This window comes from Triticum dicoccoides, chromosome 7A, assembly GCF_002162155.2.
Source record: "Triticum dicoccoides isolate Atlit2015 ecotype Zavitan chromosome 7A, WEW_v2.0, whole genome shotgun sequence".
Lineage (NCBI taxonomy): Eukaryota > Viridiplantae > Streptophyta > Magnoliopsida > Poales > Poaceae > Triticum > Triticum dicoccoides.
In genome coordinates, this window is record NC_041392.1 from 652,569,217 (window position 1) to 652,578,886 (window position 9,670).

Consider the following 9,670-nt stretch of genomic DNA (forward strand, 5'->3'; position numbering starts at 1 on the left):
TAATGTGTGCATGCTATGACCCTGAGCTCTACATGTGTTTTGTTATATGCCATGCCATCTTTACAGAGGTGCTTGCCATGTATTTTTGTGACCTTTTTGGTGACTAGCACATGCTTGCAAAGTTGCGTAATCAGTAATGCTGATTTCAGGGACTTAGAATTTCACTAAGTCCTTCTCCTGTTTTTGTGTTTATGCCATATGTTCATGTTGTTTACTAGTGATCCGTGCCTCTTTTGAGGATGATCAGTAAGGATGTTTTGTTAATATTGTGGTGCACTATCCATCCATGTCTTTTTTTGCATTTATGGAGCACCCTAGCTTGAGTCAATCGAGCTCTACTTTTTCTATAAGGTGAATCCTGGCAGATTGTTGACATGTTTAGCAATTTTGCCGAGGATGTTGCTATTGATCCGTGCATGCTATGTTGTTGTTCTTGCCATGTCTAGCTTCTATGCCATCTATTTTTTATGGGTGTATGCTTATTTTTTCATGCCATGTTTTGTAGTGAGTGCATCGAGCTCGTAAACATGCCTACTTGTTAAACTGTTTTGCATGCTCCAGTTTTTCACTAAGTTTGAATCTTTTTATGTTTTTGCTATGTTCACATGCTTGCAATTGTATTTTATGATCCCTTTTGGCTCAAGGTCACTAAGGGACTTTTATTAAGTGATTTGAGTAGCTCATGCCATGCCTTGCTTTGCCATGTTAAGTTCCTGTAGCATGTAGTTTTCATGCTCTAAAGATTGCTTCCTGATGATAAATTCCAGACTTGTGTTAATTTCACCAAGTCTGAAACATGTTATCATTTGCACTTTTTCCATGCTTGTTTGAACCTGTTAATGAGTGAATTAGCCGTAGCTCAGTGTTCATCTTTTGTCAAGCTTCATGAGTGGATCCCTGCCATATATTTTGTTGCCATGTTTGAGTGTTGTAGCTTAGTTATCTTGATGCATTTAGTAGGCTACTTGCTGTTTATCGCAGACCGGTGCCATATTTGTTTTGCTTGTCATTTCCAAACCATGCATCTGATTCCGGTGATCTTTATATCAATTTCAACCGAAATCACCTCACCTTTCCAGTGGCGCTCTTGGAATTCCAAGTTGAGGCCAGGTTCAATTTTTCCTTTCCAAATCATGCATATGCATCACACACCGCATCCCGCATATCATGCCATGTTCATGTGTTGGTTGTTTACTATGTTGTGTGCTTCTTTCCGGTGTTGCTTCTTCGGGTTGGTTCCAATTACGTCGCGTTTGTGAGGACCCGTTCGACTACGTCGGTTTGTCCTCTTCATGGACTCGTTTTCTTCCTTGCGGGATTTCAGGCAAGATGACCATACCCTCGAAATCACTTCTATCTTTGCTTGCTAGTTGCTCGCTCTTTTGCTATGCCTATGTTGCGATACCTACCACTTGCTTATCATGCCTCCTATATTGTTGAACCAATCCTCTAACCCACCTTGTCCTAGCAAACTGTTGTTTGGCTATGTTACTGCTTTGCTCAGCCCCTCTTATAGTGTTGTTAGTTACAGGTGAAGATTGGAGCTTGTTCCTTGTTGGAACATGGATATTTTGTTGGGATATCACAATATCTCTTATTTAATTAATGCATCTATATACTTGGTAAAGGGTGGAAGGCTCGGCCTTATGCCTGGTGTTTTATTCCACTCTTGCCGCCCTAGTTTCCGTCATATCGGTGTTATGTTCCCGGATTTTGCGTTCCTCACGCGGTTGGGTTATAATGGTAACCCCTTGACAGTTCGCCTTGAATAAAACTCCTCCAGCAAGGCCCAACATTGGTTTTACCATTTGCCACCTAGCCTTTTCTTTCCCTTGGGTCGGCTAGCCCAAGGGTCATCTTTATTTTAACCCCACCGGGCCAGTGCTTCTCTAAGTGTTGGTCCAACCCAGAGAACCATGCGGGGCCGTCCCTTGGCAACTTGGGTTACGTTGGCTCCCGTACGCTTAGCTTATCCGGTGTGCCCTGAGAACGAGATATGTGCAGCTCCTATCGGGATTTGTCGGCACAGCGGGTGGTCTTGCTGGACTTGTTTTACCATTGTCGAGGATGTCTTGTAACCGGGATGCCGAGTCTGATCAGATTGTCTTGGGAGAAGGAATATCCTTCGTTGACCGTGAGAGCTTGTGATGGGCTAAGTTGGGACACCCCTGCAGGGATTTGAACTTTCGAAAGCCGTGCCCGCGGTTATGGGCAGATGGCAATTTGTTAATGTCCGATTGTAGAAAACCTGAAGTTTACCTTAATTAAAATGCACCAACCGCGTGTGTAACCGTGATGATATCTTCTCGGTGGAGTCCGGGAAGTGAACATGGTGTTGGAGTTATGCTTGACGTAGGTTGTTCTAGGATCACTTCTTGATCATATATTTCTTGAACGTGCTTTGCCTTCTCTTCTCGCTCTCATTTGCGTATGTTAGCCACCATATATGCTAGTCGCTTGCTCCAGCTCCACCTCATACCTTTTACCCTTCCTATAAGCTTAAATAGTCTTGATCACGAGGGTGTGAGATTGTTGAGTCCCCGTGACTCACAGATACTTCCAAAACCAGTTTGCAGGTGCCGATGTTACCGAGCAGGTGACGCAACCAAGCTCAAGGAGGAGCTCGATGAAGATCTTGTCCTTTGTGTTGTTTCGTTCTAGTTGATCAGTAGTGGAGCCCAATTGGGGTCGATCGGGGATCTATGTAGCTTTTGGGGTAGTCTTCTTTTATTTTGGTTCCGTAGTCGGACCTTGATGGTATTTGCATGATGTAATGCTTTATTCATGTATTGTGTGAAGTGGTGATTGTAAGCCAACTATGTATCTCTTTCCCTTATGTATTACATGGGTTGTGTGAAGATTACCTCACTTGCGACATTGCTTTCAATGCGGTTGTGCCTCTAAGTCGTGCTTCGACACGTGGGAGATATAGCCACATCGAGGGCGTTACAAGTTGGTATCAGAGCCTTCCCCGACTTTAGGAGCCCCCTGCTTGATCGAATCGCTAGCGTTGTTGAGTCTACAAAAATGTTTTGAGTCATTTAGGATTTTATATATCGGAGAGTTAGGAATTCTTTTTACTCCTCAGTACCTTCGTCACTCTGGTGAGGCATCCTAACATAGAGTTTTGACTCTTCTCTTCTCAGATTTCACTAAAAAAATTAGTATCACGCGGGTATCTTGGAATCGTCCCGATAGTTTTATGACGAGAACATTGTTCTTGGTGCCTCCTGGCATTTAGGGGTTGTGGAAGTGTCCCGGGGAGTTGAGCTCCGAGGTGTTGTCGACACAATTTTATCATTGCAGTTCTGGAATACCTGAGTTTAGTTTCGCCAACATCGAAAATCTCTTTTATGCAGTTGTTGGTGAGATAACCTCGACGCCAGCCAGTACTGGGGCGGGAGTTCGGGAGTATTGCCATAACTCGTATAACGGATGCTTTTCGAAGGTTGAGGTAGATGATTTCTGAAGGTTTCTTGGTTATGTGTTGAAGGATGGATACAGCTGGATGTAGGATTTGCTAGTTTTGGGTGAGATATTATGCTTCCCCTATATCCCCAACACCTGATTGCATAACCGGAAAGTTTCGGGAGTTTATAAGTGGGAATTCAAGTAGCTCTTAGGATATCATTCCGACAGATGTATGATATGAAATTGGGGTTCGCCATCTAGTGGTCCGCCTATCCATGGTTGGTTTTATAGTGGTCTCATTGTGTCTTAAAGAGTCCTTGGCTATGCCGACTCGGGGACGCTTCGTATGTCATGTGCACTGCCTTGTACATGATGGTGCTGTACGATCGAGCCCGTGTAGGCCCCACCACGAAAACTTCGGACAAAATCTCTATCATATGTTTGTTCTGGCTTATTTTGCAAGCCAATCCTTTGTTTTGTTTTTGAGTTGTGGTATTCGAGTTGCTTCGAAGACAAATGTTGATTCCATACCTTTCCTAAGCGGTGTTCTCATATTCCTATGTGAATACTAATCCTTCTCGTTTATTGAGATTGTCTTGTTAATCCTTTTCAACCGGCGTGGTTCTCTTCAAGTGAATCCGATCGTTTCCAACATCCGCAAGATCAATTATCAGTTCTTTTCAACGGTGTTCACTTCATCCGCCCCAAGCTTGCCTTTGTTTTCCCGCCCTCCCACCCTTTTTTCTTCAAGGACTCAGATTTCTTGATCAAGTGTCCATCTTATTCATGTGAAGTCTCTTCATTCTTTTCTTTCAATGTTCATATTCGGTGATTCTCATGAAGATTCTAACGGAGCTTCAAGTTCGTCACTCTTCACTCGTTTTCTCCTCCGGGTGGATTCAATTCAAGTTTTGTTGTTGATCATATCCTTTTTCTCCTTTCTAATACCTTCTCATGCCGGTGCACCTCATAATCATTCACTTCTCGCTATTCATTTGTTCGGGAATGCTGAAGATATCTCAGAAGGCTCATCTTTTCATTCAAGATCCGTTCAACCTATTTCGAGGTTGTTATCTCATTCAAGCCATTTATATCAACCGGTGCAATCTCTCTTCAAAAAAATCATTCAACGATGTATCTTTTGAGTGGGCCCTAACCCACAGGTCTTTTACCAGGATCTTACCTGACTCTTTTCTTTTTCTGGAGTTATTTCTCAAATTCTTTTCAAAGTTTGACGTAAGAATGATTCATCATCAGTCATATGCTTTTTTCTCCAAGAGCTAGCAATTCTTTTCATCGTTGGATCAACCTTTCTATTCTTCATTTCGGAGTGCCTCTACCATTATTGTTGGTGTTTCTCGTCGTCATTCTCAGGTTTTGAAGACCGAAGAAAACTTTTCCCTCCATATCTATCCGCTCTCTCAGAGATTCATGGCTCTAGCATGATGTCATCCTCTCATAACTGTTTTGATAGTGAGAATTATTTTCACCTATCCGGAGCAATTCAAGAGTCTTCTCAGTTTGATTATCCGGAGTCCATCATTTCAGGTTATTCATTCTCAGCTTCCAGTTATCATTCTCCAATCTTACCGGCGCATCGTTCAAGTGGTCTCTAATCAGTTCGTGATCCCTTCGTTCTCATGTATCTAGATTGTCTCAAGTATCTTCGTTCATTTCACAATTCTTACCCCGGTGATTCATCCCTTTACTCCGTTCGTTTTCAATCCTACCGGTGGTGCGTTGAAGACATTCTCAAGTTTATGTTATATCTATCTTAATCTTTTCTACGAGAATAAGTAGTATGCCAAATCCGTTGTTTGTCATCAATTTAAATTGGTGAAGGATACACATAACGTAATCCTTATTCTTGTTCACCCTAGTGATTAATTCCCTATTCCGGAGGTTCATCAAATTCTCGATTCAAGTTGTCCATCTTTCTTTCCGGAGCTCAAAGTTATTTCAGTTATTTCATCGCGAAGATCCATCTAATCATTGCAAGGATTTACCTTGTGTTTCCAACTTCTCTCTCCTTTCGTTTGGTCATTCCTTTGTTTACCGGAGTTCTTCATGAAGGTTCTACATGATGGTTCATCAAGGATTTAATTTCTTTTCGAAGTGTTCATCGAGATTCTTTTCAGAGGAGCTCAAGTATTCTTTATCTTGCATTTCAAAGTGCAATTCTTTCAACCGTATCATTCGAGGTGGTATTATGTCATTCTTGATAATTTGAGTTCATGTTTCATGATTCACATGTTATTAAGAATGAGGTATTTTAAATCCATCAACCAACTAGTTGGAGCTATCTTGTGTCATGTTTCACCTAAAGCCTTCCCTAAGGATTGTTGCTATCTATGGTGCTCATAAGTGACCCAAGTTCTTCTTTTATCCTCCCGGTGAGATAGCTTTCTCTTCTCCTTGTTGATATCAATCCAATTCTTTTCCCGTAAGTGGCTGGTTGTCACCTCATAATTTGAGATGTATTCCATAAGACCATATCAAGGTTATTCTTTTCATTGTTGGTGTTCCAACAACTCCGCTCGACCCGTCCCCTAGGGATGCCTTCTCAAGCTCTTTTGTGGCATAAGATGGCATTTTCTTCTCCATTCTCCTATTTCAATTATCTATCTTCTATTCTTTTGATCCGGAGGCATTGTGATGTTGCTCTCTTCAACCCTTCTTCTTGTTCTTGTCAGGACCTTGTTCTTTTCCTTGCTTATCCCTTCTAAATCGGAGTGCTACCCAAATCGGTTCTTTCCTTTCCTCTTTTCCTAACGGAGTGGTTTCAACTTTGTTCATCTTCGTTGATTTTTCCAATGGCTTAACCTTTTCAAGGTTCTTTGGTTTCACTCGTTTGTCAAAGAAGCAACTTAGTTTTATCTCTTCTCGTTCTCTTCCATTTTCCCTCCAGTGCCATTCTAGATCTCGGGACAAGATCCTCTCGTAGTGGTGGAGTGTTGTAACGCCCCGAGACCGATGTGCCAGGTGTCCTCCAGTTATTCGCTATTGTTGCCTTGTCATTTCTTGAGTGTCATGCATTTCATATCATGTCATCATGTGCATTGCATTTGCATACATGTTCATCTCATGCATCCAAGCATTTTCCCCGTTGTCCGTTTTGCAATCCGGTGCTCCTATGTTCCCTGGTGTCCCTTTCTACCTCTTTTCATGTGCGGGTGTTAAACGTTTTCGGATTGGACCGAGACTTGTCATGCGGCCTTGGTTTACTACCGGTAGACCGCCTGCCAAGTTTCGTACCATTTGGACTTCGTTTGATACTCCAACGGTTAACTGAGGGACCGAAAGGCCTCTTGTGTGTTGCAGCCCAACACCCCTCCAAAGTGTCCAAAACCCACCTAAGCCTCCTACATCATCTCGGTCGTTCAATCACAATCGCGTGGCCAAAAACCGCACCTCATTTGGACTCTCGTAGCTCCCTCTACCTATAAATATGTGGCCTCCCCCGAAATTTTCGCGGATGAAACCCTAACCTTCTTCTCCATCGTGCCGCCGGACATGTCCGTCCCGCTGCCGGACGCGTCCACCCCGCCGCCACATCGCCCCGGCCAACCGGGAGGCGACACGTCAGCTCTACCGCCGCTCCCAGCCTCTCAACGCCTGCCACGTGGCCTCCGCCACCGCGCACCGCCGGCCGGCCCGCGGGGCCCACAGCCGGCCCGCTCGGCACGCGCGCACCGCCGAGCGCCCGCGCCTCGTCTTCGCCGCAGCCCGTTGCCTCCTCGCCGCCTCTTCTCCGCCGGCGGCAGGCGCCGTTCGTCGTCTTCGCCGCGCCCGGTCGCCGGACTCACTGCGTCCCGCCGCCACCAACCATCGCCGTCGCCGCCGCCTGTGACGCCGAGCACCGCCGCCTGCGCCATCTCCGGCCGCCGCCTCCGTCCTGCTCCTCTGCCGGCGCCGGCCCGCCTCCCCTCGCCGGCGCAGCAGCTCCGGCCACCGCGGCTCTGCGCCGCCTCGTCGTCCGTACCACGCCGGCCCTGCCTTGCTCCGGCCACCGCATGCCGGCGCCGTCCCGGAGCTCCGCCATCTCCGACCGCCGCCGTTGTCGTCAATTCCTGTGAGAGCGCCGCCGCCTCGAAATCCGCGCCCGGCTGGATCTGGATCTGAGATTCGAGACAGTTGACTTTCTTCCCGAAACCCTAATTATTTTTGCAATCTTTGCCATGCCATAACTCTGCATCCGTAGCTCAGATTCGCGTGTGTGGCATATCAAAATGTTCGCCTCGACGAGTACATCATTTCATCTCATTGCATCATTTTCATTTGAGCTCATTTTGATGCCCGAAATGTTGGAAGAGGGCTATGTGATGAATTTTGTCTGATCTGTTTCAGCAAATGGCATTTTGTCATTTTTGCCATGTTTAATGTGTGCATGCTATGACCCTGAGCTCTACATGTGTTTTGTTATATGCCATGCCATATTTACATAGGTGCTTGCCATGTATTTTTGTGACCTTTATGGTGACTAGCACAAGTTTGCAAAGTAGCATAATCGGTAATGCTGATTTCAGGGACTTAGAATTTCACTAAGTCCTTCTCCTGTTTTTGTCTTTATGCCATATGTTCATGTTGTTTACTAGTGATCCGTGCCTCTTTTGAGAATGATCAGTAAGGATGTTTTGTTAATATTGTGGTGCTCTATCCATCCATGTCTTTGTTTGCATTTATGGAGCACCCTAGCTTGAGTCAATCAAGCTCTACTTTTTCTACAAGGTGAATCCTGGCAGATTGTTGACATGTTTAGCGATTTTGCCGTGGATGTTGCTATTGATCCGTGCATGCTATGTTGTTGTTATTGCCATGTCTAGCTTCTATGCCATGTCTTTTTTATGGGTGTATGCTTATTTTGTCATGCCATGTTTTGTAGTGAGTGCATCGAGCTCGTAAGCATGCCTACTTGTTAAACTGTTTTGCATGCTCCAGTTTTTCACTAAGTCTGAATCTTTTTATGTTTTTGCTATGTTCACATGCTTGCAATTGTATTTTCTGGTCCCTTTTGGCTCAAGGTCACTAAGGGACTTTTGTTAAGTGCTTTGAGTAGCTTCATGCCATGCCTTGATTTGCCATGTTAAGTTCCTGTAGCATGTAGTTTTCATGCTCTAAAGATTGCTTCCTGATGATAAATTCCAGACTTGTGTTAATTTCACCAAGTCTGAAACCTGTTATCATTTGCATTTTTGCCATGCTTGTTTGAACCTGTTAATGAGTGAATTAGCCGTAGCTCAGTGTTCATCTTGTGTCAAGCTTCATGAGTGGATCACTGCGATGTATTTTGTTGCCATGTTTGAGTGTTGTAGCTTATTTATCTTGATGCATTTAGTAGGCTACTTGTTGTTTATCGCAGACCGGTGCCATATTTGTTTTGCTTGTCATTTCCAAACCGTGCATCCGATTCCGGTGATCTTTATATCGATTTCAACCGAAATCACCTCACCTTTACAGTGGCACTCTTGGAATTCCAAGTTGAGGCCAGGTTCAATCTTTCCTTTCCAAATCATGCATATGCATCACATACCGCATCCCGAATATCATGCCATGTTCATGTGTTGGTTGTTTACTATGGTGTGTGCTTTTTTCCGGTGTTGGTTCTTCGAGTTGGTTCCGATTACGTCGCGTTTGTGAGGACCCGTTCGACTACGTCTGTTTGTCCTCTTCATGGACTCGTTCTTCTTCCTTGCGGGATTTCAGGCAAGATGACCATACCCTCGAAATCACTTCTATCTTTGCTTGCTAGTTGCTCGCTCTTTTGCTATTCCTATGCTGCGATACCTACCACTTGCTTATCATGCCTCCTATATTATTGAACCAAGCCTCTAACCCACCTTGTCCTAGAAAACCGTTGTTTGGCTATGTTACCGCTTTGCTCAGCCCCTCTTATAGCGTTGTTAGTTGCAGGTGAAGATTGGAGCTTGTTCCTTCTTGGAACATGGATATTTTATTGGGATACCACAATATCTCTTATTTAATTAATGCATCTATATACTTGGTAAAGGGTGGAAGGCTCGGCCTTATGCCTGGTGTTTTGTTCCACTCTTGCCGCCCTAGTTTCCGTCATATCGGTGTTATGTTCCCAGATTTTGCGTTCCTCACGCGGTTGGGTTATAATGGGAACCCCTTGACAGTTCGCCTTGAATAAAACTCCTCCAGCAAGGCGCAACATTGGTTTTACCATTTGCCACCTAGCCTTTTCTTTCCCTTGGGTCGGCCAGCCCAAGGGTCATCTTTATTTTAACCCCCCCCCCCC